This window comes from Dromaius novaehollandiae, chromosome 2, assembly GCF_036370855.1.
Source record: "Dromaius novaehollandiae isolate bDroNov1 chromosome 2, bDroNov1.hap1, whole genome shotgun sequence".
NCBI lineage: Eukaryota > Metazoa > Chordata > Aves > Casuariiformes > Dromaiidae > Dromaius > Dromaius novaehollandiae.
In genome coordinates, this window is record NC_088099.1 from 20,782,878 (window position 1) to 20,807,168 (window position 24,291).

Genomic DNA, 24,291 nt, shown 5'->3' on the forward strand with positions numbered 1-24,291 from the left:
AGCATTGTCTAGATTGCCTAAACCTGTAGTTACTACACTCACCTATATGCCATATCATTTAAAGGAAGCTTCACAAAGAAAATAAACAGCTGGATACATTTTCATTTCCATCTTTTGAGAAAGGAAAAAAATGACGCATTTACAATGCTCAGATATGATTTTGCTATCTAGAAAATGACACACACTAAATAAAAGCATCTTCAAACCCAAATATATAACACTTCAAAATCCCCTGATCTAACCAGTCAGTTCTGCATCTATGGTCCACCTCTCCATTGACAACAACTGCAGCTGGACCATGACATTTACTAGCCCTCAGCGGACCTCCCACTCCCTGAATCCAGTCATACCTTTGCCCTCCACAAGTGTTGCACCTATTCTGATACCTTTCTCTCACTGCAGTCCTAGAAACCTGAATTAAGCTGTATTGGCATAAACCTCCAAGAGGTTTGAATAGTGTGTTTTGAAGATTATAACAGTCAATATCTCAGAGCAGAATAAAATATCCCTCTAACAGAGCAAAATGGAAGAAATCACCACACCAAAAAAGGAAAAGGAACTTCTGTCTTTACAGTTTATGCTAATGAGACTTTTTGATCGCTTTAAATATAAACTGGAAAAAAGTTTGGGGAAAAAAATTTGTGCACCTTCCCATCAAACTGATTGTATCTTTTCCTTCAAACTATTCGTGTCAAATTCCAAAGACAACAAAGAACTGACCTTAAGGCTGATCTCCACCATCTCTCTTTTTATACCGGTCTTCAGTTTGACTAGATCTAGACAGCATACAATACACAGCACCGAAGCTCAAGGAAAGGAAAAAATTTCTTCATTAAATAAAGACAACACCTATATTACTTAATAGGAGACTTAAAAGTCCATCTCTGATAGTAAAAGATAACTCATATAGTATTTCCAGGACTATGTGCTAACAAAATCAAAGGAATGGTGCAAAATTTAAAAATGTTTCTTTAAATAGTAAAACGTAGATTAGAAAAGAGGGTTACTATGTATTTAAGCCTTGGAGTTCGTTAATTCTAATATTGCACTGAGTACAAGAAGAAATTGTGGGAGGGCAAGTACAGGGATACTGGAATATTAAGGAAACAACATCCATGCCAAATATCAAGAAATTATGACAACATTGCGCTACTTCATTTCCAACATAAAACTGCCTGTGAACTCTGTATTTCTGCATCTGAGAGAAGTGGAATAAAGACAATAATTTGCTGCAAAGCCTGTTCAGTTGTACAGATAAAGCATACGTGAACTCCATAAACATATACAATGAAACAGAAACGTGCAGACAGCTACAACTAAGAGTATTGTTAAAACACAAATTCACTTCTGCAGAAAATAAAATATTTATCATCACCACAGGTAGTAAAACAGTTTGTTTTACAGATGCTCTCGAACATTTCTATTAAATCAATAAAAGGAGCAGGTTTTGATACCAATTCTACCTGAACTCAAAGAAATGACTAAAACACAAAACCTTTTAGTAGACAAAGTCCCAGACGCCCTTTTCTTTGGATGATTGTCCTTTGCCAAACTTTTCTAAATGCAGACAGCTGTCCCTGGTCCCCGGTATTACCAGGAGGTTGACAGGAACTGAAAGGGATCTAAAATGCATGGCTGTGAATGTTAGAATTGGAGTTGGTGACAAAGAAATTGAACTATCTTTCTCCAAATCCTCAAACTCGCACTGTGTATTCTACTATGCCCAGAGAAAAGGCAGATACTCTGGGGAAAACCTGGGGGCACCACCTCAAAAGCACAAAAGCCAGATCTGACTGCAAAGGCCCAGAAGTCCTAAATCAACCAACAAACAGAGCTCCAACGCAGACTCCAGTCTCCAGACGCTCTTCCTCTTTTCATTTCCTCCCTGTTCTTTAACATCTGTATTTCCTTTTAAACAGCATGGTACAATCCAGAAGTATTTGCAAAATGTGTTGGTTTATACCGGAGCAGACTGCTATTAGATAAAAGTGGTAGAATTGAGGGGTTATGCAGAAGTATATATGCCATAATACGGCAGAGCAAACTTCCAGAAGGCAACATCTCCTGTCCATGTTCTCCCTCTGCAGCATCTCCCAGCACTTGCACATGCTTGCCTCTGGTGAAAGTTTACGTCGGTCGCTGCTGTTTCATATTTTCCCTCTTTCAGCTGTAAGACAGCCTGGAGAGCAACACAGCTGCTGAGGAAACGAGATTTCTAAAAGCTTGCTGTTCAGTTACTTATTTTTTCAAATCAAGTCTCCCCACCTTTAAATTCATTTTCAAAGTCAATGAGCTTTCAATTGCATGTTGACATACTGCTGAACACTCAGGAGGCAGAATTAACCAGGAAGACAACAACCAGGGGCTATCTTAGCTACAGAGCAGTATTAAAAACCAAGTACATACAGGAAAGGTCATAGGGAAAGCCTGCTGTTCGTATCTCCTCCTATTCCCATCTCATTAATTGCTACTTTTTCTGGTTACAGAACAGATTTTTCTGCTGCTCGAATGTACGGCATTGCGTCACCTGCATATGCAAACTGACATATGAACAATGAACTAGTTGCACTGTTCCTTCAAGAGTAACATTGTAAAGGATTTAGGATATGAATATGGCAACCAGCATGGAAGGGAGTAAGCAGAAATGGACATACAAAATAGCTCATGATGTTCTTCGTATTGTTTTTCTGATCAATAAGCATTCATGTAGCTTTGGAGGAGAAATTATTTAACATATTAGTGGATTACTTACACTGATTTGGGGAAAAGAATAGGTCTAAGTATCTGTACAACTTTGATTTGCCTCCAGATGCATATATATTTATCAGACTTCAATATACAATCTCTGATAACACGATCACATACTGCTCTTCCACATGACCTCTACCTTTTTCAGTGCAGGCAGCACTAAATTCAGTTAACAGAAACATACCATTTTGTTTTCTCCCTGTTACTCAAGGCATAACCCAAGACTTCATTTGTTACATGCTATTAAAATTCTAGTATCAAAACAAGAATCCCGTATTTCCTTACAGGCATTCATCGTTGTATCAGAACGCTTCACTAATTGTTTTTTCCTCTCAGGCTAGGAGATTGCAGACAGCATTTTTACTCCCATTTTACAGACCATGAACTGAGGGAAATAAGGGGGAAAAATAAATACTAATTTGAGTTGCCAAAAGCTTGATTTTTTCAAAGTATTTGACATAATATAGGACATCACAGATTCAAAGCACAGCTCTCACACCAGCTTTACTTTTGAGTGCCTAGTGTTCCCCCAAGTCTTACTTCACAAACATGAAAACAGTGATTACATAATTTAAGTAATCAGCCCAGCAACGCATAGAGCTCTGTAGCAAAGGCAGGGATAGAAAATCTCTAGAAAATTATTCAACTGCCTTAATCATTAAATAATGGTTTTATCATCTCTAAAGCAAATGAAGAAATTAGACTGCAGATCATTGCCTCTTTCACTGTATGTCATTGCTTAATCCCTAGAGTAGGCTCCTCACTCAGTGAGACTCAGTAAAATTGTCATATATCAACACGTGATCAAAGGCCACGTATAGTGAATAAACCAAAAAATGGCCAACTAATATCCTGCACAGTTAGCCTCATTTCTGAGGTTACTTAATTTTTCCACTGCTTCACTTCACAGCTTTAGTAATACTCTTTCAAACACCGTTTATGCATGCTTATACGTGATTTACACATTAAGTCTTTTACATTAAAAACAAAAAATGAAAAAAAAACAGAAATTGTATCAGAGTGATGACCCACAAGGCTCACCACTGCAGCTGAGATCCTTATATCCACCACAAACACATCTGCCACGCAAGGTAAGAAAGTGACTGACAGGAAGAGTAGGCTGTTACATCTGCATGGACCAACACTGGAAAGGAAACAGAGGAACCAGCGAACTCAGCTATGTCCTGATTGCAAAACAAGGGTGAGATTTAGGAACCTTAGCTCCCATCCCCTGCTTTGAACTGGAGTGCCATTTAATGAACACAGACTTCCCCCCTTTCTGCTCAAGCTTGCCCCCTTTCTGCCCCTTCCTCCACAGTGTGTTCCAGGCCCAGGCCCGTATTTCCCACCCACGGCCCTTGGTCTCAGCTCAAGCTTTTCAACATAACCCCTTCGCCTGGACTGCTCCAATTCCCTGGGTAATACTGGAAAATTCCAAATTGTGCTTCTGCATTTCAAGACACAGAAAAACACCTAGGAAACTATGAACCATTTGGCCTGACCTCAGCAGACAGCTGAGTAGAAACCAGAAGTCAGCTGCACTGGCACAGTACAGTTGGACCTCTCCCAGGCATCTGACTCAGTACCATGTAACATCTGAAACTCGCCTTTTGTGAAGTTATAAGGCATTCATTAAGCAGACTAAAAACTACTTTATTGACATAGAGCAAAACATAAGACGTAGTTTAATGAGCAAATATCTGTTTTGGACTCTTTCCTGAGTGAACATTCTGGGACTAGTTCTCAATCTATTGCTTTTTAATGTATTTATCAGTGATCTACATCACGTCATAAACTCTTGGTCAGTACAGTTTGCAGAAGGCACTAAGAGCAAGGAGTGTAGAAAGTAATGAAGATAACATGCTGTTCTTATGAACTGTCTTAAACAGTCACAGCCCCACAGGATGTTTCAGAACAGTCCAGTGGTAACAGAAATGCAGGTAACGTCAGAAGGCTGGAAGACTACTTTGAAAAACAGTTTCTCAGTGGGAAGCAGAAGCGTCGATGTGAATAAGCACCAGAGCACAAGCTTGTGGCACAAGGTCCAATGGGAATACCGAGTGGATATTTTTGCCTCGGTACAGTGCGCTCCTAAGACCATTACCATGTTCAGTTCCAATGTCCACTTGTCAAAATTATCACTTTTGTGGGACTCTGTAAGGAAAATGAGATCAAAATTTGCAAAACAATTCATAAAAGTTTGAGCCAAGGAACAAATGCACAGATAGGCCGGACTGGATAGGCTGGATAGCTGTTGTCCTTTTTGTCCTTGGAGTTGGTTTTCAACCCAATTAGTTCCTTTATGGATACTGACCAGGCTCATTAGTTTTGCAGCTTCCATTAAGGCAGCTATTATTTTTTCAAGTTTTGTGTTTAAGCTTTCAGCCACTAAGTACAGGAGTCATAAAGGAAGGATTTCCCCAAGCACACAGATGTAATAATTTGGCTTCTGATTTTAGGAAAAGATATGGATGTCATTTTTAGCTTCACTTCCTAAAGAAACAAAGACGCAGAGGCACCATGTGTCTGTGTACGTGTATGACACAGTAAACTTCCAAATCCGCTGGCCAACTTCAACCAAATTTGACAGAGTACGGATTTCTTGGAGCTACAAAACTGCTATATATTTTCATAGAAACAGGTGTTCACATATATAAGGGGGACTCCATAAGCGCCCTGCACAAGGGAAAGTTGTAGTATGATCCTTCAAAATATGAGGCACTAAACAAGGCACAATATGAGTATCCCATTCATAGCAAAGCTTCACCAAGGGCTCATAATCAATCACAAAACACAAATCTGTAGAAAGTGCTGGAACTGGTAAAGTCAGATTAACAGAATTATTTGTTTTGGTTTTCCTCAGAAATACCAGAGATTGGCCACAGCTGCAGAAAGGTGCTGACAGAACAGAACTGAGGTGGAACAAAGAATCCCCTCAGGTCTCTCCTTGCGCAGCTGCTCAAACGCTTACAGTTACACGGCTTGCCAGATCTGGGGTAAGATATTTCTTTCAAGTCAGAGGGTAGAGACCTTGGGGAGGGTTAATCTTCCTCTACGTTCGAAGCTACACTTCACCTGCAGGAATCACCAATGCATACCTTCTCCACTTAGTTCCCTGTCACCACAGGAACCTTTCCAGTTTAAAACCAGATTTTAGGTAATTCCGTCTGCTACAAGTACTTGGCAGTTTCTTCTCTATTGCACTAATTTACTACTTAAAATTTAGCCACCTAAATATAGGTGAAATCTCTACCAACTGAAATATATCCGGTTGTAAAATATTACAGAAATGAAAGATAGATGGAAGTTTCCCATTATTGGACTAGGAAAATATATGATTCAAATTACTATACTGGCACAAACATTATTTTTTAGGTAATATTTAATGAACTTCTTTAATGAACTGTCTCTGTGGGAAACTATCTGAATGAGTTATGACACTTCTAGGATATTTATTTGACTGCTAATGTGCAAACACCACCAGTACCAAACAAAAACAAAAGTAGGAAGTTAACTCTGTCTTATTATGTCTTAACAATTTTTTTAAACTCTATCAAATATTACACTAAATTCTATTAAACTATTAACAGCACTTGCCAGCAGATCTGGAAACACCATTTCCCCACTCCCTCTTTCTTTTATTCTTTATTCCCAAGGATAAATATTAACCTTACACAAGAGCAAGCAATCCTTATATTTTACTATTATTCAAAAGTTTCAGTGATTTTCTCTTGTCAATTTTTCTTTTCCTAGAAACCATTTTAAAATCTCTATTTTCAGTTCTGATCCCTTAAGGGAAATATCCGTTAGAGGTTAAAGGCTTCTGCAACCTATCACATTATATAGAAAAAGGAAGCTCTCCAGCAACAGCAAACTCATTTACCTAGCTGTACTTTAGGCACCGATGATAGACTCTTGAGAACCAAATGTTTCTAAAGTTAATTTAGCAGTTCTAAGACCATAAAACAGTCTCTTAACACATGTGTTTAATATCACATGATAACTTTCCATTTAAAAAAAAAATGCTTTTGCTTGGAAAAATATAACATTTTGAACTGGTGAAGAGCTCTTTATCTGCAAGCAAAGTTTTCTGTTTTTTAATTGTGGGGAAAACATTGTCAAATCTATGAACTACAGCATTAGTATAATCTTATAGTACTTCTAAAATATACAATCATCACAGCAAGTACATATATCTAAATATTTTAAGTGGAAAAGAACTCTAGGGGAATAAGTAGGACAAACATGTTTACAATTATTCAGCACTATAAACTGTTGAACTGGTGATGTCAGCTGTATGAGGTATTTCTGCAAAAAAAACAAGATACTATTAGTCCACACATAGAAAGCATGCACAAATCCCTCCTACTGCTGTTTCAGAATAGGTGAGAGGGATGTGTTCTTCACAGTTGCATGTAAGAAAAATACACCAAAAGTAACATGGAATATATTCAGCTTCTAAACTAACATACTTCAAAGTACTGTTTATCAGCAGAAGGGATTATAATCAACAATAACTATTTTTTATTTGGTGCTTTTTAACATTTTTTAAAAGGCGAAATGAACCTATTCCCTCAAATTCTTAGTGCTGGGTGTTTACCAAATCCCACTGCATCATGTTTCCCTTTTGACAAGCAGAGGAACAAATGCTGTGTTACAGGACGTCAGCAGTTCTACTTCTAATGTGACATGGGGCTTCTTGACAGGCCTCGCTGTCAGTTTGCATTGGTGGCCGTGGAGCTGCATCTTGGTTTATCACCAGGTTCTGTGCTGGAAGAACTGCACTGCGCTGATTAAGCATGTTGTCTGTCTGTGCCGGCTGATCCATCCTTCAAGACCCACTCCAATGTGACAGCTGCTAGCACATCTGCAGTTGCACCACCTTGTGCTACACCAGGTGAGGCCAAAGGACAGCCTAGATAGCAGAGCACCTTGAAAGACCTACTGCCACTGGAAGTGAAGAGGTTATTCTAACAGGTATCAATCACTCTTTTGATTGGCAATGAACTAAAGCACCAAACCAGCATTAAAGACCACCACATCTTTACAAGGATGAGTCATCAACCCAGGACTTGATGAATTTATGTCATTAAATTATGTCGTTAGTTTTTCGTTAGGGAAGGCAAGTTAACAGGAGCTAATTATCCTGGCCCAACTGCAACTCTAGTAATGACACTGTGCCCCCTGCAGTTTCAACTGGATACAGTATTTCTCCCGGCTTCCTGTTCTGAGTTGATATAACACAGGGCATTGTTACAACAGCTTTTTTCAACCCAAAGAAAGCCTAGGTTGAGACTTCAGGATGCACACCAGCACAGCTAGTAATGGCTAGCTGCTGGCAACGAAGACGGTACAAGTGCTTGGGCAGAATGGATCTCTGCATCTCATTAACTGCTTTTCATTGCTAGGGAAGGTACCCAAGGGAAAGTCACTATCAGTGCAGAAAATACATTTTCGGGGAAAGTGTCCTCTTCTCTTTAGGAGCTCACCCTCACTCCTTGTCCTGCTACTGAGAAGGCCAGAGAGGCTTGCCTGCTGTTTGCATAGTGTTAGAACAGTTCCAGGCGCTACAGAAGCAGCACCACTCCTCCTCCGTCCTGGTGCGTGCCTCAGCAGCTTTCAATGCTGCTACCCAGGCGAAGTCTGACTTAAGGGCAACGGAGATTACACTTGCACAGTGGTGCTTTCTAACAAAACTCTATTTGCTAATAAATATTATCTACAAATTCATAGATGGAATGCGACCAGCAGTATAAGTACCATATCAAATCATTTTTCCCCATAGTTAAGCACAATTTTACAGCAATTCTAAATTATTAATAATAAAATAATGCTATTAATACAAATAATATACAAAGCAAATGATATCTCTGCAGAATGATTGTGAACTAGTGATGACACAAGCTATAGTGACTATACCTATTCCTAAAAGACTAAGATTTAATCCAAAATTAATATCAAACTTTCCTGATAAATATTTTTTCCATAACATAAAACACTTTTTTGGATAAAGCTCTGACAGCATGTTAACCCATTTACACAAACATAGCTTCCTACTCATAGGTGCTAATTATCACATCTGTGATTGCTACGGAAATTGGAATTTAAAACAAAATTTGGTTTACCTAAAACAGTCATAGTATCTGCAGGCCTGAGGAAACAGCTTCCTGCAGCACTTATGGCTCACCAAATTGTACTGACCTTGGCTTAATTTAAGGAGGCAAAGACGTGGATCACCACTCCCACCAAGTGAAATGCTCTCTCATGGAAGGAGGGGCACCTCCCATTGACTTCAATAGGGCCAGAATGTCATCTCTGCCACTGTATCTCACCTTAGTTTAAAAAAAAAAAAAGTTGGGGGGAGGGAACTACGAGAAGTAACGGCCTATGCACCGGAAAATATTACAATGTGTAGTATTATTTTGAGTTCTACAGAATAGCTAATACTCCTGTCGACTTTCAAAGTACCTCTTAGTTTTTAAACAATTTGGCTTCTTAGGATAACAGCAAAGAGTGAAGAGAGAAACGGGTAATTCTTCATTCCCACATGATTACTTTAAGATCAGATCTGTTGTTTTCATATTCAAGTGGGGGCTCCCTAGCCTCTCATTTAATTTCCCTGTGGGTCTTTCTCTGGTCTTGCCACTCTGGTATCTTATTTCATTAGAAATACTAATTTATTTGCACTACATCACTGTGAGGCAAGGTGGCATTATTCTCTTACTTGTACATATAGGACTTTAAAACACAGAATTTAAAGCCGCACTGTTAGAACTCTCAAATGCTTTGTCAGGGAGCAACAAGGGCTGGCTGCTCCCTGACAGACAGGGAGCACGATGGACAGGGTGCCCTGGCCGGCAGGGCAGAGGCTCTCCAGCCAGGGCCCAGCCCCAAGGCCCGACCGAGGCGAGCCAGGCAGGCCTTGGGATGGTAGCCAGGTTCAACCAAGAGCCCAGATCATCAGGAAAGTCCATGGAGATGAGGCAGGTCAGCCAGGAGCACAAGTCAGCAAACGAGGATCAGGTCTAGTGACGGTACCAAGGGCTGGACACGGTCCAGCAATCACCAGGCAGGTCCACAGCAACAAGGCAGGTCCGAGGTCAGGCCAGGAAGCCAGTCCACAGGTCAGAGCCCAGACTGACAGGGTCCGTGGCCAGGTACGGGTACCACTCAGGCTGAGCTGCAGACCAGTACTCCTACACCGAAGCTCAGCAAGGGACTGAAGGCCAAGGCTGAGCTTAAATGGAGCCCCTGGGCAGAGGGGGCCGGTGGAGGCCCCAGGGACACTCAGGGCCCTGACAGTTTTGGATCCTCCAACTGGAAAATCTGGCAATGGGCCTTGTGAAATCGTAACATTTATATATTCACACATTCAAGGCATAGCTCTCAATGACTTAAACAGAAGTTATAAAAGCTCAGTACTTTTGCCAAATCAGACCCCTTTGGCTCAGGTATTAGTCTGAGCACCTGAAATAAAGAGACACAAAATGGGCATCTCAGGAAAGTCTGTTTAAGGGACCTACCAGGTGACAGATGAATTCTGTAGCAGAGGCAAAGCTGAGTTCTCAAGAGCACCGATCTGCTGCCTGCACTGTTTCTCTTCCTATACTACTATATCCTATTAACCACACAACATTTCAGTCTGCATGAGGCTCAGGCCCACAAGGGAAGGACAGTGGTTTAAATACAACTTTGATTAATTTGCAGGCACAGTCTATCCTCTGTATGAAATAAGAGAGGAGGCTTGTGGCAAAGACGGCATGCAAACCCAAAACCAAAATAGACCAAAAGCCTTCCACAGTAAGGCCGCATTAATTTGTACTGAAAACCTTCATTCTGTCATTTCATTTTTGAGTGCTTGACTTTACATACTCTTTTGATGGCATTTTATTGTAAATTTCCTCAAAAAACATCTCCCACACAACACTAAGAATCATGAAAAATAAACTTTTACTTGATTGGAATTCTATCTATCCCACCCCCCACCACCTGACTCAAGACATTAGAAGCTGCAGATGAGTCTTGTATGACTTGTATTAATGCAGAAACTGCAGGATTGTGCCTAGGGAAGGGAGAGGTACGCTAGCAGGATTCACAGGTACTTGACTCAGGAAAAGAAAAAAAAAAAAAACAGCCGTAACAATTCTCCAATCTACATTACTCATGGCCACACAAATAGCTCTGCAAGCACAACACAGGTGGCAGCACAAGGGCAGGAATGAATAAACTGGAGATAAGACGACAAGAGCTCTTTACAGTCTTGCCACCAAATGTGAGATCACGACCAGAGCGAGCTGCATCTCCTTTCTGGCTAATGAGACCATGTGCTAACATGGCTTTTGTATTTGGTGCTGTGGCAGATCGCTTCCTTGGCACTTATTTAAAAAATAACTTTGTGCTTTTTAAGCAGTTTTCTGAAGCCTTGCTGCTGTATTTCCTGTGCAGAAACAGCACCCCAATACAAAATATTAGTTCTCTCACTGTCAGCCTGGAACACTGTAGACTGGATTAAGACTTCATGGAGAACTATGTATGAACAGCAGCAGTGGCAGACCACACCTCCGTTACTACACATGCTCTAGCATCTGACATAAAGATGGCTTATGTATTTTGTGTTTGAGAATCACCAGACAAATTGCAGAGACCTCACTGGGGACAGATACAGGAATCCCAGACTCCCTCCATTTCTGGCAGAAGGCCCTCAACACTGGCTTTGGGCTCCCTTCTTACGTACTGTCCTGCTAGCCCCACAAATCCTGTTCTCTTTTCCAAACAGTGTCCCAGCTTCAAGAGAAGGATGTACGTCCTTCAACAGGAATAGCACCCTCATCTAGCCCCAGCTTAGCATGAAAGACCATGTTTAACTCCACTGGCTTGAAGAAGGACCTGGAGCCCAGGTGCCGCACTCTGTTGGCAAAAGCCCCAGTCCTCAGGGAATTGCACACTGCCCACTTCTCACACAGCGCTGCCGAGGAAAGAAGCCTGACTATGGTGATTTTTGCTTTGCACTGCTGTGTTTTATGTTAGCCCCTAGGATGACTCAACCACACAGCGTCAGGCAATTCAGAGGGTTTAGGCAGGGAACTGATTAATTTTCTCACCCCCAAAAGACCATGGGCACAAAGCACAGCGAGCCCAGACAAGATGGCAGCACCTGCAGACCTCAGCTTTAGTGTCAGTGCTAAAAACTGGCCACAGTTCAGCACCCAGCCACTCAGCTGGTGCCTCTGCACTCCATCCTCCCTGGCTCAAAGGCCTCAGGCCCACCTAAATTTAAGCACTAACAACTTCTCCGACTCTGACCCCGAGGGCCTTCTCTTCGGGGCACCGGGGGGGCCCAGAACGGCTACTGAGGACCCGGGCGCGCTCCCCGCGACTCCGCGCCTCGCCCGGCCGCTCCCGGCTCCGTCCCGGGCTGGGGGCCGCGGGCGCCCCCGCCCGCCCAGCGCCGCTCCCCACAGCGAGCAACAAAGGCGCCGCGGCGGCCCCGCGCAGACCCCGCCCGGCGCCGGCCCGCTGCTGCCCCGCCACGAGCCGTTACCTCACGCGCGGCCCTAACGGCTGCGGCAGCGCCCCGCGCGGGGCTGGGGGGGAGGGGAGGGGCCGCGGCCGCCGCGCGCGCGGAGCAGCCAGGGCGGCGGCGAAGTTTCGAACGCCCCGATTGCCGTTATGTCCGCTAGGGCGGGGCGAGCCGAGCCGCGGCGCCGCCGGCGGCAGGGGGCGCCCCGCAGAGGCGCGGCCGGCTCGCTGGGCCGCTGCGGCGGGGGAGCGAGGCCCTGCCGGGCGCCCGCCGCGGGAAGCCGTGCCGGGGGCGGGGGGGCCGCCGGGGCGTGGCAGACCAAGGCGGGGCGCGCAGGCAGCGGCCGCCGCAGGCCCCGCAGCGGGGGCGGGCGGGCCTTTCCCGAAGGAAGCGTCACAAACGGCCGCGGGGGACAGAGGCCTGATGACGACACAACTTGCTCCCCTGACGTCGCGGGGGGGCGGCAGTCGTCAGCGCGGCTCCCCGCTGCAGCTGGAGTCCCCGGGCCGCGGGGCAGCACCCCGCCCCCCGCCGGCCCCCCTCTCCGCGGCTGCCCCGCGGCGCGGAGGGGCGGGGCGGGGCGGGCGGGGTTGCCTCTGCCGGTGACACGGTTTTCTCCCGCAGGCTGAGCTCCTGGCCCTCCTGGCAGGGCGGACGTATGCTGGTCGCCGGCGCCGCATAACTCCGCGGCGGCGGCGGCAGAGGGCTCGCGGTCGCCGGCGGACAGGCTCCGCTCGCGGCGGGGCTGCGAGCCGCTGCCCGCTGCTCGCTCCGCTTCCAGCCGCGGCTTTTCCCGGGAGAGGGGGAGCGGGCTTCTCCCGGCGTCGGGGCTCCCGAGCAGCATCGCACAGCATATGATTTACGTGTTGCTCCACTGAATACAAGGGCGAGCATTCAGCCCCGGGATTCGCTTGACATAAAAAAAACCAGCAGTCCTAATTACAATAATCTAGAGGTGCGTGAATGACAGCAGGCTCGATTTTTGGTTGAATTTGCAATTAAGGGAAGATAATTACGCCTCGCGCTAGCCCGGAGTATTAATATGTATGGTGCGAGCCGGCCGTTTCCCTCGCCGGGCGGCTGCGGCGGAGCCGGGGCTGCAGCCCGGGGCGGTCTCAAGGAAAGTTTGCAGCCCCGTAGCGCAGGGAGACGGGACTACCCGGGGCCGCTGATGGGATCCAGACCCTGCAGGGCAGGGAGAGATTTATACACATCCTTTTTTTATATATTTACATCGCCTAAGATAAGGATACTTCCTCTATAAACCTTTTACCGTTTGCCCGCCACCTCCTTCACCTAGTTCGTTTTTACTCCCGACTATCGATCCCCGGGGGTTTCCATGCCTCATTAACAGATTGGTGCCTAAATGAGTAGAATTAATTTTTAAAACCCTTTAATTTACTTTATTAATTACACAAATGCGCCCTTGACTACCTTGTGTGTCCGGCTCCCTAGGCACACAATGTGTTGGGGAAGTAGCCACATTAGGATGGGAAGTGGATTAAACAGGGAAAGAAAGGGGTTTAAAACCTCCCCAACGCGCCTCCGCTGCGGGTCGCGCCGCGGCTCCGGCCGCCTCCCGCCGTCGCACCGCCACGGATGCGCGGTCACCTGCCGCCGGCTGTTAGAGACCATTTACTTTTCCTCCAGCAGCGCCGTCGCCGCGCCGGACGGAGCCAAACAAAGGCGGGCGGGCCGGGAAGGAGCGGCTCCCGGCACCGTCTGGGCTTCTTTAAGAGGGAAGAGGCGCCTTAGGAAATACACACCCGCCCCCAGCCCTCGCCCCCCTCCCCAAAAGCGCACGGGCCAGGGCAGCCGCGCACCGCCCGCGCCCTCCCTGTGACGCCACGAGCCGGCGGTCCGCGGGGCGCGCGGCTCCCATGGCAACGGCGAGCCCGGGCCGCGCCCGCTCCGCGGCCCCGCGCGGGCGGCGGCGGCGGCGGCGGCTCCCGCAGCAGCAGCAGCAGCTGCAGCGGCGAAGCCGGGACCGCGCGTCCCGCCGTGCCGGCGGGGCTGCCCCTGCCCGTACCCGGGCGCGCTGTTCACCGCGCGGCTCCGCGGAAAGCCCTTCGGCTGCGCGCGTGCCCTCCTGCGTTTACAGAGGCCAAAAACGCGTTGCCGCTGGGACAGAGCCACGTGTCTCCCTCGAAGGCAGCTCCAGCCGTTCGAGTGCAACAGCGGGAGGCAGCGGTCATCGCTTGTTTGCCTTCCCCCCACAACACCCCCCTTTGCTTGCAGTGCAGCCTTCAGACAGTTAAAGTCCCCTCCCTTAGTTCGTATGCCAGGAAATGAAGAAAACCATATTTATTTATTTATTTATGTTTATCCTTTAATTTTTTTTAATATTACCTGATTTTGTAAGCATGTTGAAATATTTTTTATGTTTAGTTTTCGTGAACTAAAAGCAAGATAAGTGTAGAGAGAAGTAAAGCTGGGAACAGTGAGCATCCCATCATGTACAGTGAAAGGCAGAAGGATACCAGCCTCCATTGGCTTTATACAACTTGCAGCCTTTTGTATGCTTGTCATTTAGTGAAATAAGCTGCTCTTCTCAGTTAAAAAAAAAAAAAAAAAAAAAAAAAAAAAAAAAAAGGACATGCAGATCAGTTTAACTGGGGTTTTAAAGATGAGGAAAATATATATATGTATGTATAGCCATGCCTATGCTCACATGACACCTAAGCACGCAACTATATTGTATTGCTAGCAGAGCTGTCTATGCCATTCAAATATTTTCTGCCAATAGCATAATTTATTTGTGGGGTTTGCATGACATTTCCCTGCACTGCGTGCAGAAAGACATCAAGACATCATTGTAAACTCATCAGTGCTGCTTGGTGGAAAAAAATAAGATCCTGAAACTACAACTCAGTGGAAGAGGGGGTCGTGGATGGAAATCCTTACTTTAAAGCGTATTTCAGCGAGGACAAATCCTGCCCCCAGATTTCTGGATGATGAAAGACTCCAGTCCAAGGGGCTAACAAGAGACCTCTGCGTCTTTTAAGCCTAATGCTGAGAATCTGTGGGATTTAAATGATTCACTGAGTTTGTACCTGTCTTTCTGCACAGAATTTAGGATGAATTTTATCCATGGCTAATCCCATTGACTTCAAAGGGAATGCTTACATGAGTAAAGTGGTTGATGTTTATTTGAGATCTTAAATATGTTTAAAAAAATGAAAAAGCTTTGCTGTCTAGTTAATGCTGCTTTGATTCTGTTCCTCGGGAAGTCCAGTTTTTAATTACTCTATAATCTGAGTAATTATCTTTCTACAGGTCTTCAATTTTTGGATAACCATTAAGCAGAAATACCTCACACTGTTCAGCTGACTCAGAGAGATCTATGGGCAAAGCATATGTTGTTTGCTTTGTTTTTTAAAAGCACAACTTAGATGTGGAAAAAACTGCTTGGGGAGATTTTAATCAATGTGTGAAATTGTGGAAAGGGAAGATATGTAGAAACCTGTTCTTTTTGCCTTTCCTTGTTACAGCTGATTTGAAGGAAATTTCTAATTGTAACTTCATCCTCTACTTACCACCCTGTTTCTCCTGACAGTTTCCTTTACAGTAATGGAGAGATTCCCCTTCCCAGCAGTGGGGTTAAGTCAAGGCTTTGATGTCTCTTCTCTTCTGATAAGTTCAATGTTTACTGTTTTCAAGGTCACCATATGTTAGTGGGTTTGTTTATTATTGTTGTTTTATTGCAGTGTCATTCCCATCACTCCTAGTCAGCACTTTTCTCCAAAACAGCTACGTATTCCAGAAAGTCAGATCTGTCGCATTAGGCAGGCTGCATAGCAACCTACTCTGTGACTAAGAGGGCTGTTCACTGAGTAAAGTACTCTCCAAATTTGCCCGTAGGTAAATATACAATTTAGTGATGTCACATTCTTTTAGAATAATATCCTGGAAATTCAGACTGTGCCTAAGCACAAGAGATGCCAGTTTTGCCATTACTTTAAGAAGCAGATGAAATGCACAACACTGCAGGTGAAAAACCCTACCCATCCAGAGAGAAACTATTTCACTATCTACGGATTACCATTTTTTACTAAAAGACAAGTGGGCAAGAAGATAAATCAAGCTGCAGAGTTTATCTGATGAATGTGGTCTTCATATGAGGTCCTGTTTTGTCTTTATCTCTTAAGCAGAGAGTGATTTCAATTGCAGTTAATGTAAAGATTTATTAACCTGAGAAGTAAATATTGACCAAGGTGAAGCCAAGGTCAATGTTTACCTAGAGGACTAATAAATCTTTGTATTAACCAAAATATGGAACCTGCTGGGCCATATTTTGCTCTGAAATCAGCGTCCACCAAAAATTGATCACAGTAAGATCGAGGTATTTGCACCAAATGTGTTCAATATTCAGACCGTGGTAAAATACATTCTGTATGAATTTATGAGAAATAGAAGAATTAAAGTTTTTTTTTCAAAGCATAAGTGATTATTTATTCACAAGTGGAATTCTAAAGAATAAATAACAGCAGATGGCTAGAATTTTTTTCCTTGAAGGTAAATAGTGATTTTAGTGAATATAGTTGCAGGCAAGGGTTGCTTTTTCTTCACAATCTGATTGGTAAATATTTTAAATTATTGAGGAGGTAAAAGGGTAGAAACGTACTAATTTGACATGAGTAATTTCAAGAAATCAGATTTTTACCCTCTTATTTGTAACAATAGTAGTGCCTGTCCCTTCATCAGTGTTGGAGCCATTGTATTAGGAATCATGCATATATATACATTCATTAATTTGCCTATTGTAGGTAAAACAGATAAAATATTCATCAGATCTTTTGGCCTGTCTTTCTACAGCACCTCTTGATATAATTTTAATGTTATAGAGGCTGAGTGCTTTTGTCTGTATAACATTTAATTTTAAATCCACACAGCTGTGCTGTTTTATTGGTCCTTGTAGATTTAGTTGTTTAGCTTACTTCATAGGCATTATTGGGCCTTTAACTTTTCAAAATGCCAATAAATCACCAATCCTTTGGACTCACCTCAAATATTCTACCATAGTCTGGTCTCTTTAGGAGAATATCACCTTTACAAACCTCTCAGGAAGCTTCCTGATTTTTGACAGAATTAGTGTAAGTGCTTTTCTCTTTTGTTATCTCTTTAATAGATTTTTTTTTTCCCCGGATTCTCTGTCTCAGTTGTCTGGTTGAAATGCTGCTTTCTCTATTCTCAGGAACAAAGAAATGGCTCCTGTTTAACTTAATCAAATACTCTGGTCTCTTTCCAATAGAAAGAATAGTGGCCAATTTACCTCTAGCATTATTAAGTCCCCAACAGTTTTCCTGTGTTTGATTTCTGTATGTGCTTTCAGTGTAGCCTGTTTTTTCTACCCTATTTCCTTTGTCTCTTTCTCTCTCTCTTTCTTTAAGAAGACTGACATAAAAGAGTATCTTACCCATAACCTATTTTTGTTGCAAAATTTAGTATGGTTTCATTCATTTATTTCTTGACATTTGCAATTAAATTAATTCTACCTTCTGCACGCACAAGGTTTTGGTAAATGAAAGTATTGCTGCCCCAAGTACCAGATCTTTCTCTTTTTGCCATGCTTAGCCTTTGTGCAGCAGAATTCCTGTTGCCTGTAATGGAAAAGCAAAGTATTGCTGCCTTTAACAGTCTTGCCCGTGTGAGAAATGATTCCCAAGTTTTGTCTGTTAGTAAATGCGTTCTGGATCATATTTCACAATCAGACTTTCATATGGTCTCTGCTAACATTAGGTTTCTAGGCTCAGTTTTTTAGTTGTACTTCCCATTCATCACACAGAATAACTGATCCTGGAAAATGAATCTGTGCTGGATGAAACAATAAAACTAGCATCCAGTCTCTGCTGCTCACTTTTCTCTTGCAAGCAGAGCCCTTGAAATCAATAGAATCATTCAGGGGAGGCAGACAAGCAAGAGCTAACTCAAACCAGGTACTCCGCACCGCACGGAAACAAAATGCTTCTGTCCTCTCTGCCTCTATGAAATATAGGTGGCTCAGGTTATAGCAAAATCACAAAAGGAGACTAATTTTGAAAAGAATTCTATGGAAAAGGCTGACTATCTAAACACTGGTCCTCCACTGCCGGAGGCAGTGAATGCCTGGCTTCTGCATACAACCAGCAGAAATGCCTGGGTCAGTAAATGCTAGGTGACAGGTTTTTAAGGAGCTGTACTGTACATCTTTGGCTACTCTGCAGTTAAACAGTTTCTGACTTGTCTAGAATAGCAAATGCATCCTCTAAATTGCTCTTTTTAAAAGGTGGATATTAAAGCAGGACACTGGGAGTACAGAAGGCTGCCACACTAGAATGATACTACAGACCGTTTCTGCTAATGTTTAATTAATTTGTTTTCATTCTGTTTGCATTCCTTTTGTATCCAGTGTTTTCAAATGTGCTTCAGCGGGACAAAATATTGTCCAGTTTCTGTAGGACAGGCACTGATACAGTCATTTTTAATCAGAAGTAGAAGAATATACACAGAAAGTGAATTTGGAGTTTACTGCTGTGCAATGCTGGAAACTGGGGTTGTTTCAGGGAAAAGAAACATTCCAGGGGACCTTGGGGTCCCGTCAAAATACCTCAGATGTCCACATGCTCATTAGGAACCTCTTGTGAACAAACTGTAAACTGCATTCACTTGTTCCGTACTATTTAAATAATCTTAAATAACAAATAGATTTAGGTCTTTCCACATATATTCACCATTAACATTCCAAGAGGAAAAGAGACTAGTTTTGTTCATATAGCTGATAGAATACAAATTATACGCCTATTTCTGTGGTAATGAAAACCTGGTCACACTAATGCTGCTGTATCTGTTAAGACCTGAATCTGCAGTTTTTAGATAGTTCACTTGTAAGCGTGGACTGCTCACATCGGTAAAGCTATACACACGTTTTGGCTGCTCTAGTGTTACTGTATTGATCACACTGATGTAAACATTTACAAATTGCCTTCTAATTTCTACTGTTTCATGATAATTAGAATTTTTACAAATACAATTGTCAAGTCAAAAGCCTGGCTAAAGCATCAATTAAAACCTCAGTTATGTTACTGCCAATAAGTGGTCATTAGGGGCATGTGAGGGCAACCAGCATTTTTGTAGAATCAGATTCTTAAGTGTGGAGCTCTAAAACAGATATTTTTCATTTTTATTTCATTTATAAATGACTATGAAATACTAAGGCAGCTGTAAGAATAGTGAAGATTTTTTTAATATCAATAGTGCATTAGGAATACAGATCTAAGTTTTTAAATATTAAACTTTATTATTGATGATTGATAGATGAATAATCCCTGATAGATGGAGAGATGAGCATTCCTAATAATACTGATGGTTTGGGAGAATGTTCGGCATATTTTAATGAGGAAAAAAAAGGAATTACTGACTTTCTCTAACGTGACAATTTTCCTGGAACACGAGAAAAGAGTTTTGTCACATATAACCAAGGAACACAGTCCAATTTCTTTATATAATTCTTCCTACTTATTATGAACAAACCACTAATTTTCAGTACGTGCTACGGAAAGATAGTGTTTTTACGTCTGATGTGGTTTTTTTTTCTTTTAGTATGTCATGTATAGTCAAAATGGAAATAACTCTTTCTGATGAGTTTGTGGTTTTGTGCATCACCTGCAAAGTATAACATTTGCTCAAAAAGAAGTATTAGTGCCAAACTACAGCCCCAGCAGAACATTTCCAAATGGAAATAGTTAATTAAACAAACCTCAGGGTAGGTGAAAACTGTTAATTTCACTCATCTCCTTATTCCCATATCACGTTGCCACCCTAATTAATTTAATCTTCACTGAAAATGAAGTATAAACTCTTGTTTGGGAAGTAGTAATCACAGCATGTAACAGTCTGAAATACTGTTCTTAGTCAACACCAGCTGTTTGGCTTGAGGTAGTTTGTGGTGTTGAAAAAGCATTTAAATTATACAGCAACAGTGGACTTTTAATGGAATATCTGTTTCCACTCAGTAGAAATTTCTCTGTCAAATCTCAATGTGCAACAGAGAAAAAGAAAGACTCTATCTCTCTTTTGTTGACTTTCAGCGGGAAATAGAGGAAAGTATAGGGGTTTAGTTATAAAGCCCAATAATATCAGGAAAAAATAGTATCCTTCTGCACCTATGACAAACTATTCTGACAGTTACTTGCACAGTGTAAACAAAAGAATGAACAGCGCTTTGTGGTAGGTTTATGACCAACAACGTGACTAGGCGATTTAGCATATCTTGTTATATCACCAGTGCACAACACAGAATAGCTCTTTCTGTATCCTTTCCCTGAAACTATTTTCATCTAAACTCAAGAACTGTGGAGTTAATGGAATGGAAAATTCACACAACTTCACACTCCTGCTTTATTCATGACAAGAGAAACAGTTCCCATATATTTCTATGTTAAAGTGCTTCCTTTTTTATTACAATCAAGTTCTTTCAGTTTGTTTTCTTTTTGCGTGGGTGGATGTTACCTGTCACGATTTAGACAGCACACAAGCGCTTCTGAGCTACTACAGAGTTCTGCTGGCATAGGTATGTAGGTTGTGATTACTAAGCCCCTAAGGCAGATGCAGTTTTACTAGCTAAATTTTGCTTTTTTCCCCAGTATAATTTGTGGGAAGCAATTCTATAGCTGTGGGCATACTTTCATAGCCCTAGCGCTTTATTGGTATGTTATACCAGTAACCCTATTTTGGTAGCATTTTCCTAGTATAGGCATGACAAAAATATCCAACATAGCAATCCAATATAAGTGCAAACAGCTCAAGCAGGTACACATCAGGCACCATACAAAGCTATTTGTACATGCAAACCCTGACCTGCAGTGTGTTATTTGCAGCCCTCCACCAGATATCTGCGTTTGACCCTTCAATGTCAACAGAAATGTCTGACTAACAGAACATAGTTGTCATCTCTTTCATTATCACAGGATTTTCTTGGGCCTTCACAATGCTAAGCTTCCATATTAATTAAATGTCAACATTCACTAGTCAGAGACTATGTTATCCAATAAATATCTGCTTGAAGCAAACTACATGAAGGGTGGAACTTGCATGATTTTTAATACAAATTATTTATTCACAATGTTTGATCAAATTAATCAATGACAGAATAGATGAAAGCGGTAACCATGGCTGAGAAGGATTTGAAAAATATTAATACTGCTGTTGTAACTCATCTCCCCATTTTTCTTCCGTTAGTCTTCATTTCAGGGGTCTTAACCTTCATCCGGGCCAGACCCCATGTTGCTTGCCCACATGCACACCAAAATATTTAATAATAGTAGCAGTCTTCATACAAATAAAGTCCTATTTAGATAAGATGTCTTATTTTCAGTTCACCTAGCTTTTTGTTGATAGAAAGTATAAAACCAGAATCCTGATGGGAAATCTAACAATATGTGGCACTTTTCTGTCACTGTGTTTGCTGATCTTAGCCATTAACTGTAACTTGTAAAGATCCTATAGGCAGAGACTATTATCCTAACTGCAGAGATGAGGAAGCTGAGTCAGGGGAGGGAAAGGCAGGGCGCTACATGACTGCCCAAGATTGCACAGAGAGGCCTAGTTTCAGGGAACCATCCATGTTCAGGCTCGCTATAATCTGCAGAGATAAAAAGCACCTTTCGGCAAGTCAAAAATAGCACTTGCTTTATACAGCCCTTCTCCAAGCAGGATCCCCCTGTTTGGGCCGCCCGGGAGCCAGCAGGGTTCCCGCACTCTGCACAGCTGCCGAGCGCTTCTCCCGCGTCCCGGAGGAGTCCGCGGCTTGGTTCAGCGTTGAAGAGCGCTGATATTTCCCCCAGCGGTGCTGCAGATGGAGCTCCAAGCAACTGTCAAAGTGCAGTGACTTCCACCCACTCTTAACTTAAGGCAGGTTTAAGCTGGTGACCTACAAGCAGAGGGCTCTGTATCATTTTACTGAACTCCTGTGCAATCTAGTTCTACTGCCAGGATGTTTTAATCTCAGCAGCCATCTAGACTGTCACCAGGATGGTGAGCTGTAGGCACGCCACAGCGCCAGAGGTTTTATCTAGTCATCAGGCCCTTTAAGATTTCAAACCATTCACGTTTTATCTTAATTTCAATGTGAATGTTAGCTCCCTGCCTTTTTCTACGGAGATTTTGCAGGGGGGCATCCCGAAACACCAGCCTGACCTACGATTATTTCCCTTTAGCCTGAGGAGCATGGGAGGTGCAGGCCTGCCGGAGCTCTTGGGGGCGGCAGGGGTGCAAGGCTGGTGGCTGTTTTCCAAGGGAACTGCCCAAAGTACAAGGTGAGCCACCTCAGCCACACCTGAGACCCATTTCCCAATTGTAACGTTGACAGCCTTGAGCCCGCTCCATATCCTAAGAGGCAGAAACTTGTTTAATTGGCTGCAGTTGACTTTTCTTCAGGGACAGCAGGAAAGGAAGAGGTAGTCCGGAGCAAGAATATTGTGTATTAATCCAGTGCCATGTATGAATCTGGCTGACACGTTGCTTCTTCTTTGCTGTGTACCATTGCCACTCTGCCTTACAGTGGCCTATTGTCCACTGTATTTCTCTCATTTAATAAATACAAAGGGGGCTGAGGCAAGCAGGCAGGAGGATCTCATAAAACCGTGGTTCAAAAGCCCTTGGAAAGGACCTAGGATTTCAAAACGAAATGCTGCTGCAGCAGCCAGCACCACAGCATTTTAATTATGATTCCAGTATATTTGTATCACAAAACCTGGCAATTTTAATGACAAAGTACTGTGATTGCACAAAGTATTTTTAGAACTAATAAAACCGCTGCAGAATATTTGCATGGAACATATTAAGATCCAATTCCTGCATTCATTAGTAATATCAAATAGCATGTGGTGGATGGTTATTTGAAAAAAAATGCATTCAATGTAAATTGATTTTGTATTATCAAGAATAATGTGGAGAGAGACTTTCCAGCACCTTCAAGCTTCAGCCATTCCAGCGCCTGCTGCAGTTTATGCCCTAATCTTGTGAGATTTACATAGCATTTTAATTTTCAGTCTTGGTTGTGTTTGCCAGCTGAGAGATTCTTATTATACTTCACATTAATTCCAAATTCACACCATAACAATAGCAAAAAATGGAGCGCTGACAAAAGCGAGAAGCCAAACACGACTCCATTAAAATAATATGCATCACTATTAATGACCTCTGCCTGTCGGTCTGCATTCCTGTGTGGTGCCTCTCTCTGCAGCAGCATCTCTGAGCAAAACCAGCTATCGTCCCCCTCTGCGCCGCCCTCCTTCCCTCATGCTAAGCAGGAGTCGGCCTTTTCTGAGAGGGGTTTGCACTGATTTCGGAGCCGGCCGCGCTTGGCTGTCCTCTCCACACCAGCACCTCCCGCTTCCCGCCCACCCGCGGGCCGCCTGCTCCGCTCCTCGGGGCTGCTGCCCCAGCCGCAAGCACCACGCGCCGGCGGCTGCCTTTTCCTTGGATTTGCACAGCACTCAGCTGGTTGCCGCAGCTTAACACTTCACATTATTATGAACAGCTAATCCGCATAAAAATAAGGCAGAAGCAATGAAAAAGAACGAAGTAGACCAGCAGTAATCACTCTCCGTGAAGGAAACCCTCCTGGGTCGGCTACCCGAGGACAACTTGCGCGGTTGCCACCACCCTGCCGTAGGGCTGGCAGGAGCGTGTCCAGGCTGGGCTGTGACAAGGGGACACTGGCGGCTAAGGCAGGGGCTGGCCTGGCTGCCATCCTCCCGGGGCCGCTGCGTGGGCAATGGGGCGAGCCGTGTGGGCCGTGGGGTCCTGCAGCGCCTCGGCCCAGGGCCCAGGGCGATGCTAGAGGGTGGGAAAGCAGGCGGTGAGCTCGGGGAAAGTCCCCTCGAAAGCAGCTGACGGGCCCGACAAGCGCCACATCTGCTCGCTGCAAAGCCTTGCCTCATCCTGGCTGCCGCCAAGACCACGTCTAACACAGACCACGTGGATCCGTCTTGCCCCTGTTGTGTACTTTGTGCAACCGCTTATGCCTGCTCAGGACGGGAACT

At 43.6% G+C, this 24,291-nt stretch overlaps 1 long non-coding RNA gene across 1 annotated transcript; it reads right to left on the minus strand.

Moving 5' to 3' along the window:
- Window positions 1-493: 493 nt before the first annotated feature.
- LOC135327442 (uncharacterized) lies at window positions 494-12,555 on the minus strand. Its single transcript, XR_010387576.1, has 3 exons — window positions 12,290-12,555; window positions 8,950-9,080; window positions 494-7,056 (listed from the first exon to the last, which is right to left on the minus strand). It is a non-coding gene; the product is annotated as an uncharacterized LOC135327442 (long non-coding RNA).
- Window positions 12,556-24,291: the final 11,736 nt, after the last annotated feature.